Below are 26,216 nucleotides of genomic sequence, written 5' to 3' on the forward strand. Positions count from 1 at the left end.
CTATTTCCCCCATCCAGCGCCGATTAGAGAATCCTTACCCCATTTCTTATTTTCGTTTCCTTTTTCTGCCCTCATAGATTTCTGCTTCTTCTTCCATCGGCATTGCAGATCTATCCTCATTTCTTCTGCTTTCATAACAAATCCTCAACATTGTTTCATCGGAGGCCGATTTCAGGTATGAATCTTTGCTTCAACATTGTCTTCGGCTTTCTCTGTTTTAATTTTTCTCTCATTTATTCGTTTTTTTCGTTTGGGTTTTGTTTGAATGCAAGCTTTTGTTCCATGGATTTGTTATCTCAATCGGCTGACACTTCATCAACGCTCTATTTAGGGTTAGTTTCATCTTCGCCGCAGTTTATACTGGGTTACTATTGCCCGGAGATAGGATCATGGGATTGGATACTCCATCAGGAGGGAATACCAGTCATGGGTATTATACCCCACATGGTAGAAAAGTATCTTCTGCTTCAATTTTCTTTGAGAGTTTGCCATATAAAGTGAATCCACAAACTGGGTATATAAATTATGAGAAGTTGGAATAGAGGGCGCTTGATTTTAGGCCTAAGATATTGATTTGTGGTGGTAGTTCGTATTCGAGGGAATGGGATTACGGAAGGTTTCGACAGATTGCGGATAAGTGTGGTGCTGTTTTGCTTTGTGATATGGCTCAAATCAGTGGACTTATTGCTGCTAAGGTCTGCAAGCTGTGAAGAACTGTAATTATTTGATAGGTTATTTGCTTTATGTGTTGCACTAAGGCTTTATTCATGATTTATAGCTTCTGAAATATACCTGTTTATCCTGAAAGTTTTGGTATTCATGTGGTAGAATTTGCCAATTTTCTTGAAAGTGTTGTTGCTCTTGCAAGAGAAAAGGCTGCTGAATTGGAAGATTTCTCACCGACTTCAATCATTTCAACTGGTGCTGGACAAGAGGTTTGACTGTTATTTTTTTTGTTATAATACTTGTCACAAGGCTATAATATGCCTGCATTCTGGTTCTGGACATGCAAAGCCTTTTGTTTAGATGATTTTCCTGCTTCAACTATGGTGTTTGGACTCCAGCTTCTTTTTGTCTTTTCTTTGGATGGACCAACTTCGCCTTCTGTTGTTGGATGCCTCCCTTAAATTAGTTAATAGCATTGATATTACTTACATCAATACAGTTGGTAGGACATAGGACTACTATTATAACTTGCCTTCCAGTGGACCATCCATTCATTTCAAATATGATGTTCATATCTGTTGCTGTTTGCTCCGAATGTTGTAGCTAAAGATAAAAAATTGGCATTACCTAAGGAGAGGTGATCGGTGTCTCTGGTAGCATTTCTCATTGCTTAAATTCATAAAATTAATAACACAGTAGACCATGTTGAGAAAGGTGATGAAGCCGATTGTTTTTCATTGTAGCACATATATTTGAGTTATATATGTATATAGTTTAGCTCTTATTCTAGAATTAGTTTGCTGTCATCAGTTGGAAAATTGCCTATGCTTTTGAAAAGGAGCTTTGATATGCCCTTTCATCTAGAACAGTAGTTGCTTGGAATTCTAGACTTGCAACTTTTATTTCTTTTCCTGAAGTATTCATGGCTGGCCTTTTTTTGGTATATCTCCGGATATGAGTTTGAAGATGTCTCAAAAAATTTAAAAAACTGAACATACTCGAGTACGAGTAGCATAGCTTGCAAATGCGACTCTATGGTACTCTTATTTATATGTGTAGTTGGTGATGTTGAAATGGATGACTCATTAATATATCAGAAAGTTAATCGGTTACTACAATGTTTAGCTCTTTCTTAGTATTTTGAATTTGCCTATGTGTATAATGTGTCAACTGATGCTACTGGTGTAGAACTTAAGGCTAAAACTAAATTTTATATGATTTCTTCCAAGAGTTGAATAAGATGAAATTACTTTTTTTTTTAATCTTTGCTTCTTCTTTGCTGGAATTTACTTTTTTTTTATTTGGAAATTATTTGTTTGGTTGTTGAGAAAGGAAGGGAAACTAAATCATGATATATGTATATATTTGTTTGGATAAATCATGATAGTTTGTTTTTTTGTTATGTTGTTTAACTTAGTTATTTGGTGCCAGAGCTGAAAACCCGAATCAAGAAGTACTTTGAAGGGGATGAAGAGGCACTCCCTTCAGTTCTTGAGGCCATTTTGCGTAGAAAGTTAGCTGGGAAGCATAAGGAGACCGATGATGAATTGATGGATGAATTGGAGGTGCAACCACGAGACAATGTGGATGATGAAGAGTTCGAGTCAGATTTTGATAATTTGTACTCGACCGATGAAGAGATACTTGCAATGTTTTTGATGAAATAAAGTGTGGATAGAAAACCTGTCAATACTTGCAATGTTTGTCCATAATGTTTGTAAATGAGAAAATGACCCTAGTCTACATCATTTCTCAAAGCCTGCGATTGCATGTAAATGTCACTAGAAAGCTGTTGCTAAGGCTTAAGAATCTGTTTTATGAGTCAGTGTTGGTTGTTTCAAGTTCACTTTAATGTCACTCTGTTTACAGCTTTATAGTTTAACTTTTGTATGGTAAGTAATTTGTATACTAGTTGTTTTTCTTGAATATGCATGCAGAACTTATATATTAGAAGTTACAAACACAGATTTGCTGCTTGATAACATATAGATCTTTTTTTTTTTATAGTTTACCATGGTTGCTTTATGCCTATGTGATTGTTCATAGAAAAATTTTTTTGGAAGAAGCCTATGCTTGACATTTGTTTAATCCATGTTTTCTTAGCAAGTATCTACATTATTAATCTATATTATATAGTATTATATATTATGATTTTATTAAATTCATATAAGAATATTTAATATTAAGAATTTTATTAAATTATATATTTTTATTAAATTATATTTAATAATAATTATTTTAAATTATATTATATAGTATTATATATTATGATTTTATTAAATTCATATAAGAATATTTAATATTAAGAATTTTATTAAATTATATATTTTTATTAAATTATATTTAATAATAATTATTTTAAATTATATTATATAGTATTATATATTATGATTTTATTAAATTCATATAAGAATATTTAATATTAAGAATTTTATTAAATTATATATTTTTATTAAATTATATTTAATAATAATTATGTTAAATTATATTTTATAGTATCATATATTATGATTTGAGTAAATTCATATAAGAATATTGATTATTAATAATATTATTAAATTATATATTTTAATTATAATATATTTAATAATAATTATGTTAATTTATATTTTATAGTATCATATATTATGATTTGAGTAAATTCATATAAGAATATTGATTATTAAGAATTTTATTAAATTATATATTTTAATTATAATATATTTAATAATAATTATGTTTAAATATGATTAAATTATTTATTATTGATATTAATAATCTTATTAAAATTTAAATAACAATAACAATAATCATTTACCAAAACAAATTTATGGTAAGGGTATTCTAGTCATTTTAGTTTTTTTCCATTATGCTATTACACCTCTATTCCATTCAACCAAACACAAGATTACTATTACGCCTCTATTCCATTACATTCAACCAAACAGTTGATTTGCTATTACACCTCTAATCCAATACACCTCTAATCCATTACACCTCTAATCCAATACAGCGAACCAAACGTGCCCTAAGGGTATTTTTAGTATTATAATTCAATTAATCGAAACTGAAAAATAAAATATGAGATAATCTTATAAATATTAAACAAAGCTTTTCTTTATGTCCCTTTATTTTCTTTGCTTTGTCTCCTCGCTTTTTTTATTCTTTGTTTTTGGCAAATAAAAATCCTCCAAATTAGAAGTGTAAACAAAGAGATTCAATTTGGGGCACCCAACTTTTCAACGCGAACAAAAGCCTTCAAATGGGGACTTTAATTTTGAAATTAATAACACACCAATATCTTTGTAATACATCTGACGCTCTCCGTTCGTTCGAGTGGAGGTGTTGCCAAAGTTCATTAGCTAATCAAGAATAAACATCCCCCATGTCTCCTACACTACCCGTAAGATTTATCGATTAAACTCTTAAGGCCTAATGAAATAAAACTTGATTTAGGAGATACATCCTAACACATTAGTAAGATCACATGACTCATTCTATAAACATAAAAAAATAAAACTCAATATATATAACTCTCACTTATTATGAATAAGAGGAAACTTATTAAATTAACTAAACTTTCGTCACTCAGTAGGGTCAACCTATTCCCTCCATTCATCGTTGACTTTTCTCACCTTCATTACATCAAAAAACTATTTGTTTAGGGGAAGTTGGACTCTCTCTTGAAAGAAGTCTTCGTAATGTCCTTAAGAAATTATAAATTAGACATAATTAAACTCTTTTGCCCTATTACTGGCCACATAAAAAATCTATTCAATTTCTTTCTCAAATTACTTTTACATGACTAAAATTTATTCTCTAGGCTTATTACTTAATTTTCCATCCAATATAAAAATCCATTTATTAAATAATGTTAATCATTAATAATCTTAATGAGAATCAAAATTTGATCAATATCTAACAATCTCTCTTTTTGACACAAATTCCATCGAAACATTAACATTCAATTCTTTAACAATAGCATTCTCTTTTTCGTAAACATTTCTCTCATCAAGTGGCAATCTAAATAACAAATGTTCTTCTCCCCTTTTCTACCTTGTAGTTACAAACGATTCTCTTTATACATTTTGCACATCTTTCAAGTTTTAGTGTATCTATACTCATGCAATGTTATCTCCCTAAAAAATTATTAACATTAGCAACAGGCACATACCTTACATTGGGAACATTACCGTTGGAGCTTCAATTGGATTCTTCTCATATTTTACCTTTTAAATTTTGTTTTTCTCCATGTTGATGCAACCAAAATCTCTATTCTTTTGCAAAGTAGTAAACATTATTTAGTCCTTACACACATACACATTGGCAGCAAAATCTACCACCAATTTAAAATAAATTTCCACAAAATCATTACTTATATATAAAGCACATCAGTATCATTATTGGTTCATCACAGACCTTTTAAACATTTTTAAACTCTTCAAATCTTCTCACATCTATGTACAATGAGATTGAATGTCCTATATTCTTCATAGTAGTATCGCCTCACATTACTATAATCTCTCCATTCAAACATTTCCTGTTGTCCACTTTTACCATTGGAATTGTTCCTTCCTTTATATATATATATTCATAGTTAATGTTTTTCCATTCATTAGCATGATTCTCTCTATGCATCTATTGATGTTCTTATAGAAGAGTAGTTAATTTCTCTTCCTCATTGAACAACTAACAAGCTTGCTGCTCAAACTTATTAATATGATCAAGTAGATTACCTTATTCTTCCATTCTCAATATATGTAAGTCTAACCTCAAGCATAAATGATTCTTTAATGATTTCGATGCATAAATCTTGTTTTTATTCGAATCTTGATAGTTATTTTCTCATTAGCATATTGTACTTAATTGCTATAATAAAAGTTAACTTAATTATGATAGCAAATTTCCTCTAAATAAGGAACCATTCACTTTTTTTTTATTCATATAAGGCTTCGATACGCGGATATATATATATATATATATATATGGATATAGAAATGGTAAGAATAGGCGGTTAACCCAGTTTAAGACAGGGCAGAGGGCCATCAAATTAGGTGGTTAAAGTGGTTAGGATGGTCAAAAGAAAGGATGGGTTGTATCGATATATGTTCTTTCATCCCCTTATAGCTCCGAGCCTTGGGTCTTTTGTACCTTTAGCTCAAATTCTAAGGTGCCACATGTTATGTCACTACTGTAAGATCAATGACAAGTGGCCAAGTGGTTTGGGCCTCAACAAGGTGGACTATATTTTCCAAGAGGTTTTCTAGGTTGTTGCCTTACCACCATTTGATTGGTTTTTAACTTTAGTGTTGTTTTATTAGCCAAGAAATGTCCTAAAAAAATTTGGATAGCTCTTCGAAGCTAGTGGTTGGCCTCGGTTGCAGTTGTACTAACTATTTGCATTACCTCGAAGTGTTAAGGGAATACATTGCATTTCAACTCGTCCAATGTCCCTAAGATTTCCATGTATATTTTAAATTGGGACAGATGGTTGATAGGGTCTTTTCTTTCATTAAATATTTTTTGGAAGCTTGAAATTGTTTAGGTATACCGTGCCAATGATATGGGAGGCTAGAGGACCATTGCCACTAAACATCCACTTAGTGTAACCATGTTGTGCAGCTCACAAGTCTTGTACTTACGGAGAGAGTTTATACTTCCTCTTTCCACCTTATATATTGAGACATGTTATGAGACACACTCCTGGTCCCTCTAATGTGCTGTCCATTTGACCCCTACTGGGTTATTGCTTATTTCTTCTCTTTTCTACAAGGTATCATGATTTGGGTTATGGTCCTGGTCCTAACAGATGGACTTCCTCCTTAACATTATGTTGTCTTCTTTCTTACAATTGGATATTTAATAATTCTTACATATTACGCTACAACAACACTTATTTCTACTTATAAGCCAATTATTATTGATGTTAGAACTTTTGAGATTGCCTATATTGCTTCTGTAACTGTCTAAATTGTTGCTGCAATTCAGAGAATTGTTGAGAACTCGCATTTTGATTTTAGGTGGTGTATGTTTGGTTTGGGTATTGCTAATTGAGGTAAGCCTCCTAATATCTCTACTAATATGGGTACAACTGAGGGTATTGGGTATATAGGCCATAGTAATAGATTCTGGCATTTTGGTTTTGTTGTTGGGATTGGTTATTTTAGTTGTTTAGGGTGATTGGGATGTTGGTTTTTAGGTTTGCCATCATAGTGACTTGGCAGGAGTTAGTCTATGCTAACCTTAGCAATTATTATAAGTGGATATATGCGGATATAGAGGTGGTAAGGATAGGTGGTTCACCAGGCTAAAGAGAGGGCAGAGGGGTGTCATATAAGGTGGTCAAAGTAGGCAAGATGGTCGAGAGAAATGGTAGGTTGTATTAGATTGTTGGAAAAAAATCTGGTTCGAAAACAGTTTTCTTGCACAGTGAAAAATTAAAATTCTGAAAATTGAGCTGATTTGTAATATTTATAGCAATAAACTCTTTACCAAAATCGTACCTATTTTTTAGCTAGACGGATCTTCGTCGTTCCCGAGTTTTAATTGAATGACATTCTCCTTTATTCTCATACTACGAACTGCTTTGAGCATGGGCTCGAACGAATTCAAGTGAAACACAAAACCGTAATTTATTTACTTTACTTTCAATTGGAAAGAAAATCTCTCTTTAATAGAAACCGGTAGAATTGTTATTCCAAAAAATAGAATTTATACTTAGAAAATAAATTCTCACTATTTTTGGGCAGAATAAAAATATTTCAAAGTTGTGTATTTAGCCCTATCGGTGCTATCTATTTATAGGGAGAAGAAGTGAAACCTTTGTTGAATTAGTATAAGTATATTTCAACATAAAAACAAAATCCTAGTCTAACTAGAACTAGGGGGCAACCATGGGCGAAACCAGGGGGCTGGTGTAACATCCCGAAATAGGGCTTAGTCGGAATAGTAGTTTTGGGACCACAAAATTGACACCAAAATATTTATTTTATGATTATTATGAGGCCTATAATATGAATACATGTATGTGTTAAAGTTTCATGAAGAAATTCTAAGTATAAGATGTCCAATTGGAAATTATGGACTAAATTGAATAAATTGAAAAACTTGGATTCTAGAAGTAATTTGTATGAAATTGCCTTAGATTATGAATTAGAAGGTCTTGGAGAGCAATTTTCCCAAATTCTAAATTTTTAGACAAAAATGGCATAAGGGCATTTTGGTCATTTGTCATTTTAATGAATTAAAATGGGAAAAATCAAGCCAAAATCAGTCATTTTCTCCTTCATCCAGCCATAAATTTAGGGTTCTCCATAGCTAGAGTTTCAAGCTTTCCAAGCTCCATAGTAAGTGCTCCCAAGCCCCGTTATTCATGCTATTTGTATTTTTGAAATCCCGGTAGCTTGCTCTCTCCATTTCTACCCATATTTCATGCTAGGGTTCATGTTTAAAAATTTACCCATGCATGAGTTGCTTGTATTTTGATGGATTATGGAGGAATATGGAAGATGAATGTGTATTAAACATCTTTTCTTAGTTGATTTTCATGAAAAACCCTTATAGAGACTATTTTGCAAAAGATGTAAATGTGTGGTAGAAATGAGAAAATAATCGGTAATGTGGGCTACCATAAGAAGGAAAATTGTTCGGTTAGACTTGGGTAAGATAGAAAGTGCATGTATTTCATTATACGAGCCTAGGGACTATATCGTAAAAATGTGAAAGTTAGGGGTAAAACGGTCATTTGGACTAGGGGTAGATATTAAACTTGAAATGTATAATGTGTGGTATTAATGAGTTAATTTTACTATTATATACCCTGAGGAACAAATTCTGGAGGTCGATCATGGTAAACGCAAGGTTTCGGAATAATCGAAACACAATCCCGAAAAGAATACCAGGTAAGTTCGGATAACTTAAAGCAAACCCCTAATATGCGTAATTGAATGATTTATGAATGCATGATGATTGCATTTATTATTAGCATGAAATATCATGGAAATGCATATTTGATGGTAACATGTAAAAAATGTCTCGGATGAGGTTGACAAAGGGAATTCGATGGATAAACCCTCATTGATATGTGTAAAGAGATCCTACATGTGTTGCAGTAAGGATTTAACCTGGACGGGTAATCCGTGATCTTGAGTATGGAAAGGATCTAGCCCGGATGGGTGTTCCTTGAATGATCGAGCCTCCTGAAGAATATATGTGCATTGAGGATTTAGCCCGGACGGGTAATCCTATTAGGGTCTGAATTCAGCCTGGACTGGTAATTCAGATCCGAGTTCATTAAGGGTGTTTGTCGCTATAAGAGATTTAGCCTGGACTGGTAATCTCGACATCACCTTATGAGTTTATGATATGGGGGATTTAACCTGGACTGATAATCCCGCCATGAGATGTGAGGTTCGCAGGAGTGCATATATGTGAAATGATCATTCATAAGAATTGACGGATAATGGGTATTCCATCGAGATTTCCTAGAAACTCAACGGGATCAATATGATGTATGTCAATAAGATGATGAATGATGAGCTCATCTATATAAATTACATGATGCTTTATTATGTGACTAACTCATTGATTGAGTGCATGTGATAGGAAATCACTTCATAATTGATGATTTCATGATTTAAGTGTGGATGTATGCTAATTACTCGGTAAGTTTACTTTCCGGTTATTCGAGCTTACTAAGCATGAAAATGCTTACACCCCCTCTCTTTTTCTCATTTTACAGAGCTCGAAGACTCATAAGGATCGGAAGACTGTTGGAGAGTCAACACACTATCAACTAAACAAGCTTTGGTATAAAGACTCTGTTTATTTTGTCCAATGGCATGTATAGTAGTTTTGAGGATTTTGTTATATGTGTCATTTGATTTGCCAAGTAAAGGCATGTAAAAATATGTTTATCTCTTTGTATATGGCCCTAAAAATTGACATATTTGAAAGTAGGCTATGACCTGCCTTTATATGCATGTTTATGTTCTTATATGATGGGTTGCTATAATTGGCAATGAGTTAAAAAACGAGCCAAATTTTGAATGTGCTATAATAACATAAGAACCCATAAATACTAAATGGGAAATAACCTTTTTGTATGAAACCAATGATATGAGGTTTCCATACAACTAACTTCATCAAGATCATTTACAAGTGTATAATCATGTTTTACTTTGAATTTGGTATCTATTAAGAAGAAGAAGTAGAAAGGGGTGACTAAAGGCTTGGAAAATAGCCTATTAAGGTCCATATGGTTAGACACACGGGCGTGTGTCTAAGCCATGTGTGACACACGGTCCATCCCCATGGGCGTGTGGTATGGTCGTGTGTCCCCTGCACCTAAAACTTTAAGTCAAATTAGCACACGGGTAGGATATACAGGCGTGTGTCTTGGCCGTATTAATTTAACAGAATGCTCAAGTTTTGGACACAGGGTGAGCCCATCGGCGTATATATTGGACGTGTCTAAAAGTCAATGTTGCCCACGGTTAGAGGCATGGACGTGCCTTAGGCCACACGGGCGCATGAGTCCACACGGCCCACCTACACGGGCGTGTGTCCCTTTATGTTAAGGAAAATTTTCTGAGGAGCCCAAGGTTAATCGAATGTGCCCATAATTGTCCCGCATTGCCTTCCGATATGATATACAAGGGACAAGATGTTCATGATTGAAAAGTTTTAAATTCAAATGAAATTTTGTGACCCGAGTTAGTATACTGAAAGTATAAAGTTTCGGTAATACCTCGAACCCTATCGTGATAACGGATACAGGTGTAGGGTGTTACAGCTGGCAGGGGCCCCGGCCCCCCTAAAATGAAAAAAATTCCATTTAGGCCATTTGAAATTTTTAAAATTTTAAATTAGTAAAGGTATACACTTTGTCCCCCTTAAAAATGATAAAAAAAATTAATTTAATCCTTTAAAAAATATAAAGATAAAGGCTATTAAAATAGTGAAATTGCATTTTTACTATCATAAAAATTACAGTTTAACTTTGACCCTCCTAAAAAAAATTTCTGACTCCGCTCCTTAGGGCAACCCTAGTTAAATATACTAGGTTTTGTCATCCCATATATTTAGCATGAAAGGCTTTAGGGCCTCTCTAATATCCAGTCCAATTATAAGTACTTCCTGGACTTTTAACCAACACTTTATAATTTAATCCAACCCAATACTTATTTTTCTATTTCTCAAAATAAACATCATAATGTCCCAATTAAATAATTTTTTCAACTCGATTATAATTCTGTTAAAATCATAACAACTTTACTGTAAAATAATCTGAGAAAATGTATTTAATATTTCTACATTCAACATATTCACTATGACCAATTAATTTAATTTAATTTTTGAACTGCAATTAATTAATTAATAATATAAAAAATCATATATTAATTATCAGGTCATTTCTACATAGAGAAAACCACATTCATTTCCAAATGTTTCCAATTTCTCTAACTTTACCATTTCTGTTCATTTGATTCAACATGCAATTCATTTTCAGTTTCAACGAACTAGCAGAGGGATTGATTGAACATATGTGATTAGGGCTGAAATGATTTATAATTAAGTTACAAATTTTCGTTTATTAATTATAAACTCACTTAGTCATTAAGTCATTCCACTATAGTATCGTGATTGAGCTCTTCCTAACGACATATCATTACGAAAGCAACTAGACCAATGCTAGTCCAATGACCTTGTCATAAGGGTGTAACCCTTATAGGATACCATTTATCTCTTTGGGATAAATTCGCTCTCCCAATAGTATCTTATTTTATCTCATGGTAATCATTACATCTTCCTTCATGAAAAGTCAATTACTATTAAATAGTAATCAAGTCATTCATCACAAAGACAAACAATCCGTGACCATGTTTACTTTTCATCTACCATGTAATGCCAATGAGAGAATATCATTTACCCATTATTGGAAAATCGAGTTTGGAAAATGCAACGAAAAATAGATGTGAGGAAAAATCAGAGTTCTAATTTTTTTTCCAAAACTAGAACTTGGTTGTGTTATCTAAAGTAATAAACACTTAATCAAAATTGTACCTTTTCGCATTTAGGATGAACACTCTGATCGTGTAGTCTTCTCCATTATCCTCAAGCTCACGTCTACCGAGTGTGAGATCACTTCAAATTAGAAAATTTTCCACAAAATTACCATTGGAGTAATTTCGTAATTTCTTTAAACTTTTGAGCCAAGTTGTAAATAAGAAAAATATCTCTAGAAATCTTCTAAAATAAATTTTCATAGAATTTTCTCTCTACAACTTTCTATTGAATTCAAGTGTGTAAAGATAATACCTCATGACTCTCTTTATATAGGGAGAGTTTAGAGAGTTCAACTATTATTAAACTTAATACATTTAATATTAAATTAATATAATACTTATCAAGATAAATATTAGATTAAATTTAATATTAAATGTATTAAAATATTATTATTTTTTGGAATAATTAATCTGAAATCAAATTATCCGGTAGATTCCTAGTAGGAGTGTGATTCCTCCACTGCCCAACTGTTGAAAGACCACCCGTCGACCACCGGAATGTTGTCGTTGCCGTAACCGAAATCGTTATGTCCGGTGCTGCCATCACAAGTGCGACACCCTTATGGCACCCTGAGCCGATTTGGCTGTTGCCAGTTCGATCTAGGCCAGTGACAGCCCAATCAGTTCGATCTTGCCACTGGTTGTACCATCAATATGGTTTCACTTTCCAGGCTTGGTTCGACCAGTTTTTAGGTCTTGATATCAATTTTGGGTTCTCTGGCCCAATTTTCGATCTCAGGTCTAATTTTCAAGTTCAATTATCCATTGAGTCAATTGTTTGACTTGAAAATTAATTTCTAAAAATATCATATTAATTTTAATTAATTTTATTAATTTAATTTTATTTGATCAAAATTAATTTTCTAAAAAATCACTTAGATTTTCCAAATTAATTTTTCAAGAAAACTCTTTAATTAAATTCTCTAGTTGAACAATTCTCACGACCGCCTAATTTAATTCCACATCGAATAAATCAACTCAATTAAATTATTTCCAAAGTTTTAGAAATCTCTTCTGATTCAAATGCAATTCGGTCGAGCTTTTGTTAAGCTAGCGAAGGGTCCAATCAGACATATACAATTAGGCTCGAGTAATTGCAATTATGTTCAGAAGCATCCTTCTAATAATTCACAATTTGCTTAATCATGGAGCCAGTCCACAAGAAGTACCATGATTGAAAACTCCTTATTGTATACTCTTTAGGAAAACCATTCATCCAACATCTTTGTCAAATGACCTTGTCATGTGTGTGTTACTCTCATACTATATCATTGATTCGTTTGAGTTAAATCCGTTCACTCAATACAATCTTGTTTTATCTCATTGTCACCATTGTGTTTTCTTAATGATTAATATGATCACCATCAACAAATGACTGTGATAAATTGCTTGTTCGAAAACAAGCAACCCTTTATCACGTTTCATATTTATCAATCCACACAATGCCAATGAGAGGATATCGTTAATTCTTTAATCGAGCTATAAATTCCATTGTTGCTAGTAAAGTCATGTCATACGCAAGTCATATACCCAACATACCGGCTATGGGCTTGGTCATCTTTAGAGCATAAGCCTCCACTTATAATACACACGGTCAATGACTAACTCAAGATTTAGGTAAATTATGCCATGAACGTTAAAAGTGAATTAATTCACAAACGGATTCAAAATTAATTCATCTTGGGTCTAGTCTAATGTATTATTCTTCCAATAAATACATCTATGCCTCTATCCGTGGAGTCAACTGCTCCGATAGTCAAGACTAGTCATCTCTCCAATTGAACTTATAGACGACATAATAATCCTTTTAAGCATTTGAATCAAATGCTCACTTTGATTCTTTTACGGGATTACAGACGCATTTAAATTATCTACTGAAATAAGTTGTCTTTCTTGCAATGTAAACATTCTTACAGTTCCACTTACCATCAGTTTGAACTTAGGCAATCAATGAGCTAATATTTGTTTTTCATAATCTCACTATGGGTGCAAAACACAAAAGAAAAAAAACACAAAAAACATAATAATAAAGTGTGAAATTAAATTTATTTATTTTTCATTGTTCAAATACATAGAAAATAATTACATATTTACTATAATATGGGCACATTTCCCAACACCTATATCTCGGGCTATGAATTCTACTATTGTAAATGTTGTTGCATACTGCAGAATTCGTATACCCAGAGCACCAGTTTTCGGTTCCTTATCTATTTGAACTCAAGCTTTTTCTTACATCAAAGTATACGAGTCACACATACATAGTTCATCATCTACTCAGGATTAAGGTATGTCTTACTATGAACATCATAAGTGAATAAATCCATAAACGAATTCAAGATTTATTCTCCTTGGGTTTAGTCTGATGTGCTGACAGTCCAGTCAGTCACATCTATGTCTCTATTTTTTTAGAGTTATCCACTCTGATGCCCAAGATAAGACATCTCCCTAATTAGACTTGATAGACGAAATATGAGTCTTTCAATCAATTTGCTCATTTTCAATTAGACTACGGATATGTTTAGGTTCATCTACTAATATAAGTTGTCTTTCTGTAGTATGATCTAACCACGCAATACCGCTTAATATTAATCTAAACATTAGACAACTAGTGAGCTAATATTTGCTTCTATTTTGCTTTGCATGAAAAAACCATACGAGGACATTATACAAAGAAAATTAATGTAATCCATGGATTATTTTATTAGCCAATCTGTTTAAAAAAATTACAAGTTTATAAACGAATATACTATACTTAGAGTACTAGATCCAACAGTAGTGGCGTATGTTCCCTTTTATTAGATCTAGGGTTTGGGTCTTATATACCCTTAACTCCAGTCCCGAGGTGCCATGTGTCGTGTCATTACTATAGAATTAGGGACAAGTGGCCAAGTGGTCTGGTGTTATAGGTCCAAGTAGGGTTGAGCTATGATATGATTTAGATCTCTTTAAATGGGACGTTGTAGTTGGGATTCAATATGGTGGTTGTTATGGAACCCATATGTTAGGCAAGTTGTTGTCACTGACTTATCCCGAGATTTCCAGTTGGTGAGTTTGGTGAGGACTATTCAATGAGACTTCCATTAAGGTGTAGGATTGACAATATATTCTAGGTGAGGTGTAACAGACCTGATGGAGTTTCATTTCATTTTTAAGTTTTATTGCTTCAAATCAATTAATTTGTAGATATAGATTTGTTTTGTAAATGAATTGATTAGCTGTATAATGTCACAACAATAATGTGCAAGCATACACTGCCGATGCAAGTATAGTAGACAGATGTAAGTCTGTTGGATATCTATCCCACAAGGATGGTTGTCGTTTGTCTATTAATGTTGGTGCAATAACTAGATAGAAATGAGATAAAATGTGAGGATAGTTATCGGAGCAATAACTTGAAAACAATAAAATAAAATATGAGAATGATAAACTGGGATCCTCAACATGAATCTTCAACAGAATACTAAATGCTCACAAGGTATAAAAGGATAGGTGATTGTTGAGGCAATAAATTTCAATGTATATCTTACCAAGCGTCACTCCTCTACTTAATTTGAGACTTAAACATACACATTAGTCTTTCCTTCCAATGATGACAACATGGCACTATTAAGAACAAATGGACTAAATTCCTCTAACCCTCACTCAACTTCTGTTGCATTGCTTGTTGGCTCGAACTGTCATTGCATTTTCCAGTGTTAGTGACTTCATTAACACTTTCGCGTTAAGAAACATTCAAACCCCAAGATTAAACAATAAAAGCAAGATTGAATAAGTTAACATTTAACCAAGAGTTCATGTGTACTTCCATACAAATAGATAGCTCATGCATTTTTAGTTTTTATCTGATAGTTGTCAGATCTGGCGACAATTTTGGACGCAATATGGAATTAACTCATGCAGCGACATTAATGCAAAAAGATAGCAAAATTAAGGATAAAATAGGCTAGATTCACTGATTTATAAAATGCAATTTACTAAACTGAAAATGCTAAAATATATGCTAAGGATAACTAAATGGGAACAATTTAACCAATAAGTAAAGAGGAAAACTTATGTTCTTTCTAGTGCTATCACACCCCCAAACTTGAGTTTTTACTTGTCCTCAAGTAAAACAGAAACTAGCAAGGTTACACAATAATTCACGTAGGTAATTGATCATTCTAGCAACTTGAATCACCTAAAATCCTAATGAATGATTCATATTCAGTTGACAGAACATCTTCATCAAAATCAGCATCATGCTTCAAATCTTAAATTCTATTTACCAATACAACATTTATTGTATATATATATTTTGTGTGTGAATAAGGGATATCATTGAATTACTGTACCCTTGTTTCTGAGAAGTAACGATGGAGTGCAACAAACCTCCAGAAAGTACGTAATTGCGCCGACACATACTCATGCAACGATAGCCTTTGGCTAGATTCATTTTTCTAACGTTTGCATTGGAGTGTTCCCTTTTTAAAATTTCACAATACACCCACTTTGGAGTGTCACTTATTCATAACTATATATACATATGAGTAGCTATAAAAGGTAGATTTATTCAAGATTCAAGGAATGCTACTAGTCATCCATTACAAATGCAAGCCTAAATTATTCATCAGCAAATTGAAGATACCACGTTCAGTCAAGTTTATCCAACTCATTCGTTGATAATTCATATGATTCAAGAATTAAGCATTGAATGTAACAAAAATTTTCGAACACTTTTCATTAACTATAATTAAACCTTGCATGCTTCATTACCCAATTTTTTTTTGAAATGTAGGTGCATTTCCAAGCCCCATGTGCATTCCCAAAAATTAAAGTTTTCATTGTCCCCAATACACTAACATGAAAATGTAATGACAATAAAAATGCAATGAATATGTGTACCTATCAAAATAAAACTCACAGCTACTTGCAATGCATGAATACTACAGTGAAAGCTTAAAATAAACTAACTTAGTTATCCTCAGCTATCGATGTGGCTGCATGATGTTTCTTCCTCCTTTTCTTCTCCTTATTCTTTCATTTTTTATCCTTAGAACGCTTTCTCTTCTTTTCTTTGGGCTTTGCACGGTCCTCGGATTGCTCCTCAATTTCTAGTTTTACCCCGGTATCATTTGCTCCTTCCTGTGCAAGAGAGGCCACTTGGATTAGTCTAATATAAACTACAATTGCCAATAAATTGCATTTCTCTTCACTGGTTACTTCTGCAATTTCTGCCGGTTTAGCTTCATCTTGCTCCAAATTATCAATATTTGCACCCATAGACTTAGGTGCGGTGACAATTTTCACAACAGAATCTTCCTCTCTTTTTTTCTTTTCCATCTTCAACAACTTCTTCTTCTTCAGCAACAACTTTCTCTTCTGCAGCAGCAACTTTCTTCTCAACAACAATGTCCTCTCGATTAGTAAAAATACCATCATCGAACAAGCTATCAATCTTTCACAGGTATTCTTCAATGCCCCTGGATTCTTCTTCTTTGTCATTATCAGAGACTTGCATAATGGGAGAGGATGTCACCGATCTTTCTTGGTCTTCTAAGTTGTCATCTGCAGATGAGAGTTCATAATTTTGAATGATTAGTGTAACACCCCTAACCTGAATTTGTCGCCGAAACAAGGTTACAGAGCATTACCGGAGTTTACAGATCAATTAATTAGACATTTCATATAACATAGCATTCATATCAGAAATCAATCGAAATCAAACATATTGTCCCTTATATGAGCCCTCGAGGCCTATAATAAACGTTAGAAACAAGTCGGGACTAGATCGGGTTCTCAAAAAAATTTTCAAAAAACATTGAAATTTTTCAAAGTTGTAAGGGACACACAGCCGTTTGGTCAGGCTGTGTGACTCACACGGTCAGGAGACACGCCCGTGCCTCAGGTTGTGTGGGCATTCGAAATAGGGACACACAGTCGTGTCCCAGCCAGTGTCCACGCCCGTGTAACTCTCTGACTTGGGTCACACAGCCAAGTTACACGCCCGTGTGCTAGGTTGTGTTGAGCATACTGAGTTGCTCAATTTTAAAGATATAGGGGACACTGGCCGTGTGTCACACACAGCCGTATCACCTGGCCGTGTGTCACACACGGCTGAGACACACGCCCGTGTCTCTGCCCGTGTGGACAAAAATAGGTCATTTGCAAGCCACATTTCTCACTCAATTTGGTACCAACCTAAACACAACAATTTTCATATCAACAAGCCATAACAAGACATTCAAATCATGCTAAAATCAAGTCTTAAACATGTATTGTCACAACATATAACCAATATTCCATTGGGCACCTCAAATGAAAAGTTAATAACATGTCAACCATATCAAACACACATTAAATATGTTAAGGCCACATATATAAACACATCAAAATACATCAAACACAAGCCATTCAAATAGCTTGTCTCAACAAAACATTTATTTATCAACATTGGCCAAAATATCTTATTCGTGCCATTATAACCAAAATTAATTTACTGAAAGTACCAAAAGAGCTAATGGATAGTATGAAATAGCTCCAACCAACTTCTAACCAAATAAGCTTCCGAAGTACTATCATGGAAAATAACACAGAGTAAGCACTTAAGCTTAGTAAATTCGTATAATACAGAATTTAACTTACCATTTTTCCACAAAATAGGTAAGTAAACATAGCATATCTTAATCAATTTGGCTAAAAGCCTAAACACATGATCACCAACATATTAGCCATGAAAATCACATATAAAACCCAACACACATGGTTGAATTCATCAAATAATCATATTTCATGTATATACCAGTAATAGCTCATATCAGACTCATATGATTTCATAACAGAACTAGGCCCGTTGAACCATTTAAAATATTGTTGGATACATGGGTAGTACACATGAGGTGTACTGAACTTTAGTCCGTCAATTCATATTCATGTATGCTCATATGAGCTGTAAACAGTAAGCTCTTCCGAGCTGAATAACGAGAAGCTCATGCGAGTTGAGTATCGAGAAGCTCAAGCGAGTTGAGTATCGAGAAGCTCATTCGAGCTGTTGTGTGTTCGTTACACATGCAGGACTCAAACCAAATCAGTAACCCTCATGACATGTTATTTGTATCCTACGAATTTCATAAAGTTCAAATAAGACTCGGTAATCGTCGAATATACAACTTGTATTTATTCACGAAAATTGTACAATTCACAAACAATAATTCAATTTAACACATATTAATTTATAATTTAATTACACGAACTTACCTCGTCAAGTTTACATAGATACGAAAATGACTAATCCGACATTTTTCCTTTGTCTCGATCTAACTCCGTACTAGGTCTAACCAGATCTATATGAATGAATTTAACTCAATTCAATATAATTCATATTCAATTTAGTCCAACACACTTTTTTTGCAAAATTACTATTTTACCATTATACTTTTAATTTATTACAATTTAGTCCATAGGCTTAGAAAATGACTTTCATGCAATTTAATCCTTACTCAAGCCTAGTCAATTTTTATATATATTAATAGCAACCCACATAATTCACAATTTCACAATTTTACCATCAGTTTATCATCTTTTTCATTTTAATCCCTAATTGATAATTTCGTCAAAATTCTCTTTACAAAAGTTGTTCATCTAACAACAACCTTTTATTTTCCGTTATAAAACTTCAAAATTCAAGCATGCTCATTAATGTAATACTTTATCTGTTTTGCAAATTAATCCCCGAGTTAGCTAGATTAAGCTATTACGATCTCAAAAATATAGAAATAATAAAAAATGGGACAAGACCTAATTAAGCAAAACAAGCTTGCTAATATCTCAAGCTTCCATGGCTAGGTTTTCTCTTTTTCTTTTTTTGGTGGTAGATAATGATAATAGATTTCTTTTTATTTTATTTAATATCACTTTAATTTATAGTTTCCAAAATTAACCTTAATATTTCATGAAATTTCCAATGATGACTATTCATGCTTAACCACTAAGCATTTTATTGGTCTATTTACTATATAAAGACCTCAAATTTAAAATTCTATAGCTATTTAATACCTTTAGCTATGAGAACTCACTTTTGCACTTAATGCAATTTAGTCTTTTTCATCAAATTAGGTATGTAAATGGTAAAATTTTTAAACAAATTTTTTCTATTGTATTTCTATCATATAGTAGAACATAAAATAATATTAATAATAAAATTTTTTGACTTCAGATTTGTGGTCCCAAAACCACTGTTCCGATTTCACTGAAAACGGGTTGTTACAATTGGTGGAAACATTAGGAATCCTGATAGTGAAGATGGGCCCAATTGCTTAATGTGACTACAGTAGAACTGCTTCAGGCTTTGGTATAAGCATAAAACAAATTCTGGGAGTTCTCAACATCCTCTATTATAGCGACAAGCCTAATCTGCCTATTGTTTGATGGAATTGACCATTTTTTTGACATCTTTCATTTTGCACCATAATGATGTCTCTGTATTCAGGTTTGTTCCTTTGCTGTCGACTTTGGTTTTGCCCTTCCTTGTTTTACTTGTTTTAACCTCCTTTAGTATCGACGTATCTTTTCCACGAGTCATTCTTTCTATAGAGGCTTCACTGATCGGGCCCTTATTTTCAGGACTTCCTCACCATCACGGGGCACAATTCCTCTTTGTTGGCACAATAACATCACCAATGATGGGAAAACCAAGATTCCAGTTTGCCTTGCAGTGCAGTCAGTAATTTCCTAGTGAATTATTGCGCCGACATCAATATTTCTTCCCTTAACGATGAAATGTATCAGACACATTCTATCGAGGGTGACTGCGGTGCTGTGAGTAGAGGGCTTTAGCCTACAATTGACAAAATGAAACCAGATTTTGCTTTGCAACGTCAGGAAGTAATGGTGCATCATATAATTCTTTTGATGGGAACCCGTCTACAATACTCCTTCGACACACAAGACTTTCACCAATAGGTCTCGTTTTTCATCTGTGATATCCTCAATGAACTCGGAGTGTTCGTCTACATCTACCTTGGTGTTGTACAGCTTGTTGATTTTTTTAGCATCCCATGGTATTAATCCTTCTCGAACAAAAATGAACTCTAACTTCTGATCATAAAGGTTAGCATAAAACTCACATACCAATGAAGGAGAATTGTAACACCCCCTACCCGTATTCGTCACCGGAATAGAGTACGAGGCATTTCGAGAAGCACGAAACACTTACAAATAATTTAAATACATTTTCATAACAATTTGTTTCGATTTCATACTATTTCATATTTAAGCTTTATTCACCAAAGTATTTGAAATATCATCTTTATGCAAATAGCACACATGAGGTACATAATTCCATAATTATGAATGAACACATTTATCAAACATATTCCATGTTTTTATATATATCATAGTTTCATATTTCCATGTATCAATTACCATCACTTCCTCGTATTTCAGACAAATACGTGTAACAATTCATAAATATGCAATTCATTAACTCTTCCTACCAATCACGATTTAAATTGTCAAATCTCTTATTGAGTCCAATTTCAATGTTCACTAAAATCTATCATATAAATTTGGATGTACGTATTCATCAATAAATTCCATGTACAGATATCATCATCTCATATTTCCACATACATTTACTTTCTACATTTATGAATTCACATAGCATATACAAGACATACCAATGTATTTCAAGTACATTTTCATGATATTTCGTTTCGAACTCAGATTATTTCATACTAGAAGTTTTCTCATTAACTCATTTGGAATACCAATTCATACGAATAATACACTCAAGGTGTAGAAATATATAATCACAAATGAACTCATTCATCAACCAAGTTTTATGCTCATGTCTCATCAACTCGTATTTCCTTATGTCGCATAATTCATGTAATACTTACCAAACTTCTTCAAATTAGTGAACATCTTACGGAATTGAGTACTTCGTTTTCTCGATGCCATAGTTCAACTATGGTCTTACACATCTTCACATAATGATGCCATAACCCAGCTATGGTCTTACACATATTCATATATCGATGCCATAGCCCAGCTATGGTATTACACGTAATCACATATCACACATCAATGCCATAGCCCAGCTGTGGTCTTACACGAATCACATATCTCACTGATGTCATATTCTAGATATGGTCTTATACAGTAGCATATATCACACCGATGCCATATCCCAGATATGGTCTTGTACGGAAATCACTTGTCACTTGTAGCCGAAGCTACCACTATTAACTGATCAGGTAGCCAGTACTACCACTTTTCACTGATCAGGTAGCCGGAGCTACCACTTTTCACTTGTCATTTGTCATTGATCAGATAAGTGTAGCCGAAACTATCACTTATCACTTGTTGCCATGGTCCAACCATGGTCTTTTACTTCAATTCATATTGTTACTGAACTGAAATGCTCAATTTGATCATTTATTCACTTTTCATGCTTTTACATTATTCACGATTTTATCATCAATATATATGAAATAACACATCATAAAATTCATAAAATTAACAAATAATCACTAAAATTTTAGCCATATAAACTCACAAGTTCAATTTTTGTATCATAATGATAATCATAATTTCATAATAAATATTCCAAATAAATCATTATATCATTTCTAATTCAACACTTATCAATTATAATCAGGCATGTGATTAATTTATACACGAGTCATTCATATATATATGTATATTTTTTTCCTCCTCCTCCTCTCCATCCACATCCTTAGTATAAACAACACACTTGTAGGTAACATTATCCATAATTTTCACTATCTACTTATGTGAATATTCAAGCTGCCCATCTGTGTCATAGTCACTAAATTATTTTTATCTTGAGCTACAGAACTCCAAATTAAGATCCATAAATTTTCCTAGAAACTAGACTCATATTTCTTATTACCATAAAAATTTCAAATTTTTGGTTGGGGCAATTAATACAGTTTATTCATTGAAGTCTCCCCTATTCTGCTGTCTGACAGTTCCGACCTTTCTTCACTAAAAAATAATTATCTTCTCGTACAGGATTTGAATGATGTCCTCGCTTGTTTCTATTGAAAATAGACTCATTTAGGATTCTAAACATATAAATTTAATCCCATAATAATTTTTATCCAATTTTTTATGATTTTAAAAATTCAGAACAGGGGAACCAGAAATCATTCTGACCTTGTCTCACAAAATTCATCATATCTCATGATTTACAATTCCATTGCTTACATCATTTCTTCTATAAGAAACTAGACTCAATAAGCTTTAATTTCATATTTTATTCATCCTCTAATTCCATTTATACAATTTTTGGTGATTTTTCAAAGTTAGACTACTGTTGCTGTCCAAAACAGTTTTAGTGCAAAATGTTGATTTCCATTTTGCCCCAAATTTCACAATTCATACAATTCAGTCCTTGCTCAATTAACCCCTCAATTAAGATAATTTTCTCAATTAATACTTTTCCTAGACATTATAAGTTATTTCATAACTATTAAAATTCATAATTTCGACAAAAAACTCTAACTTCAAACTCTTTTACAATTAGGTCCCAAACATTCACTTTCTATTCAATTCTTTCAAAAAAATAAGCATATAAACAATTTGAAGCTCTAATTCCATGCCAAATAATCATATACTTCCAGCACATATTCATAGCAACTTTCAATTTCTTTCATAGAATCAAAAACTAATGAATTCAACAAGTGGACCTAGTTGTAAAAGTCATAAAAACACAAAAATTTCAAGAAATAATCAAGAATTTAACTTACTTGAAGTAAAAATATGAAAAACCAGCTTAAGGGAACTCTTCCATGGCATTTTTACTGATGAGAATGCAGAAAAATAAAGAGAAATCTAGATAATTCCACTTTAGTCCTAGCTTTATTAAGTAAATTTTGTAATTTTCCAATTTTGCCCTTAATTCTCCTTATTTTCTTGCTGATTTCATGCTCTTGCCGTCCAACCCAAATAGACCTTGGGTTTATTTTCTTTTTAAACCCTCTTTCTTTTATCATTTAAGCTATTTAATCATTTTCTACAATTTTGCATTTGATACAATTTAGTCCTTTTTATTCAATTAACTATCAGAACTTTAAAATTTCTTGACGAAACTTTAATACTAACTTATTAACACTCCATAAATATTTTTAGGCTCGATTTAAAATTCCCAAGGTCTCAATACCTCGTTTTCGATTCTAATTATTTTAGTATTTATTTTTAGTACATTATTCACTATTTCAAAATTTTTCCTAACTTCACATTTAACTTATACTCACTAAATTAATAATATTTCCTACTCATTTGTCGGATTTAGTGATCTCGAATCACTGTTCCGACACCACTAAAAATTAGGCTGTTACAAGAATAGCTTCCAAGATTGGTGCAAAAAGTTTCCCACTTCAACTTTGAGATGGTTTTGTATACTTGCTTACCTAAGTCTTGTTGTTGCGAAAGGGAAATGCCCTGTTCGGGGTGGAAGTTTCACTTCAACATGTCGTCTTGAAATCATTTCGTTGCCGCTTTATTCAAAAAGATTATTGGCTCCTTGTTCTGCACTGGCCTGGGGGATTCCAATTCATGAATTGCAGTAGTAGAGGACGCGTGTTCTTCAGAAGATTTGGTGGTTTTCTTGATCGAGCCTCTCGTTTTTACCATCTTTTGTTGAGGGAAAATGATTTAAAGTTGAAAAGATATGATCTTGAGAAGAAAAAGGAAATAAAAATGATTGCTTGAATACGTTACAGTTAGTACAATGGAGGAGGATTTGTAGTGAGTGAAAGAGAAAAATAGAGAGGTGTGTTGTTTTGTGGAGAGATATAAAGCTGGCGAGAATAATTGTGTCCAATAGAAATTGAGCCCGCTCAAAAGGATCAAATAGCTCAGTAATTTTTTATCCAACGATGAAATCTAAATTTCCCTAGATCTTGATGAGTTATAAATGGTAGTACAAAATTACGGAATACGTTGACAGTAAAATTTCAATGCATCGACAATGGTATCTAATTATTCTACAAAAATAAAAATAAACTTTAACAAAAATAAATAAAATAAACTAAAATTACGGAGTAATAATTAAAAATTAAATTTTTTTGACCAATTTAATGGTCTTTGACTGCTTTTGATCACTGGTGCCAAAATAGTGTTTCAGCCTTTGTCCATTTACTTTGAACTGGTGTTCATCACGTAAATCTCGAATTGCGATTGTACCATAAGGAAATACGTTGACAACTTCAAAAGGTCCAGATCAACGGGAACATAATTTATCTGGGTGCAATTTAAGTCGAGAATTGAATAATAAAACTTGTTGACTCGCGATAAATTATCGTTGTGAAATAATTTTGTTATGCAATTGTTTAGTCTTTTCCTTATAAATTACAGCATTTTTATAGGCATTTCTCCTATCTCCTCTAGTTCAGTGATATCCAATAGCCTTTTCTTTCCAGCCGTTTCATAGTCCATGTTCACTTGCTTAGTTGCCCACATTGCTTTGTGTTCCAGTTCAACTGGCAAGTGACATACTTTCCCAAAAACCAATTGCTACGGTGACATCCCCAATGGAGTTTTCTATGCTGTCCGCAATGCCCATAAAGCGTTATCCAATCGAAAAGACCAATCTTTCCTCGAAGGGTTTACAACATTCTCAAGAATGTTCTTAATTTGTCGATTCGATATTTCGGCTTGCCCATTGGTTTGTGGATGATAAGTAGTAGCCATTCTATGATTAACTCCATATCTCTTCAGTGCGGTTGCCACTTGGTTGCAATGAAAGTGTATACCCTGATCACTAATCAATGCCTTTGGTGTGCCAAAAGGGGTAAGTGTATAGTTGTGAAAAAAAATTTAGCACTGTCTTTACATCATCCTTTGGGACTGCAATAGCTTTAACCCACTTTGAGACGTAGTCAACAGCTACTAATATGTAAAGCTTTCCAAATGAACTCGAAAACGGTCCCATAAAATTCATACCCCAAAATCGAATAATTCAACCTCCATAAGTTGCTGCTGCAATATTTCATTGCGTCAGGATATAAACCAATACGCTGACATCTATCGCATTGATTCACAAAATTGTAGGCATCTTTGAATAATGACAGCCAGTAGAATCTTGATTAGAGAAGAAATTTAGTAGTAGTTTTCATACCACCGAAAATGACCTCCATAAGGAGCATCATAACAATGCTTCAAGATTGAAAGCATCTCATCTTTCGGAACACAATGTTGAATAATGTTATCATTGCATACCTAAAATAAATACAACTCGTTCCAATGATACTGCACTACGTCACAAAGAAATCTTTTCTTTATGGCCTGTGACACTCAATGGGAGTTTTCCACACACTAGATAATTAACAAAATCCACATACTAATGAGTTGCATCTACAGTAAATAACTTCTCATCTAAGAATGCGTTGACAATTTGAAGTATGTTTCCGTCTTTATTGCCAACTTCCAATCAAGATAGATGGTCTGCAACTTGATTCTCTGAACCCTTACGGTCTTTTATCTCAATATCAAGTTCTT

At 33.0% G+C, this 26,216-nt stretch overlaps 1 long non-coding RNA gene across 1 annotated transcript; it reads left to right on the top strand.

The window, feature by feature from the left end:
• The first annotated feature begins 8 nt into the window (after window positions 1–8).
• On the top strand, window positions 9–2,525 carry LOC107897911 (uncharacterized). Its single transcript, XR_005927348.1, has 3 exons — window positions 9–695; window positions 869–935; window positions 2,098–2,525. It is a non-coding gene; the product is annotated as an uncharacterized lncRNA (long non-coding RNA).
• Window positions 2,526–26,216: the final 23,691 nt, after the last annotated feature.

The sequence above is a fragment of the Gossypium hirsutum genome, chromosome A05, assembly GCF_007990345.1.
Source record: "Gossypium hirsutum isolate 1008001.06 chromosome A05, Gossypium_hirsutum_v2.1, whole genome shotgun sequence".
Lineage (NCBI taxonomy): Eukaryota > Viridiplantae > Streptophyta > Magnoliopsida > Malvales > Malvaceae > Gossypium > Gossypium hirsutum.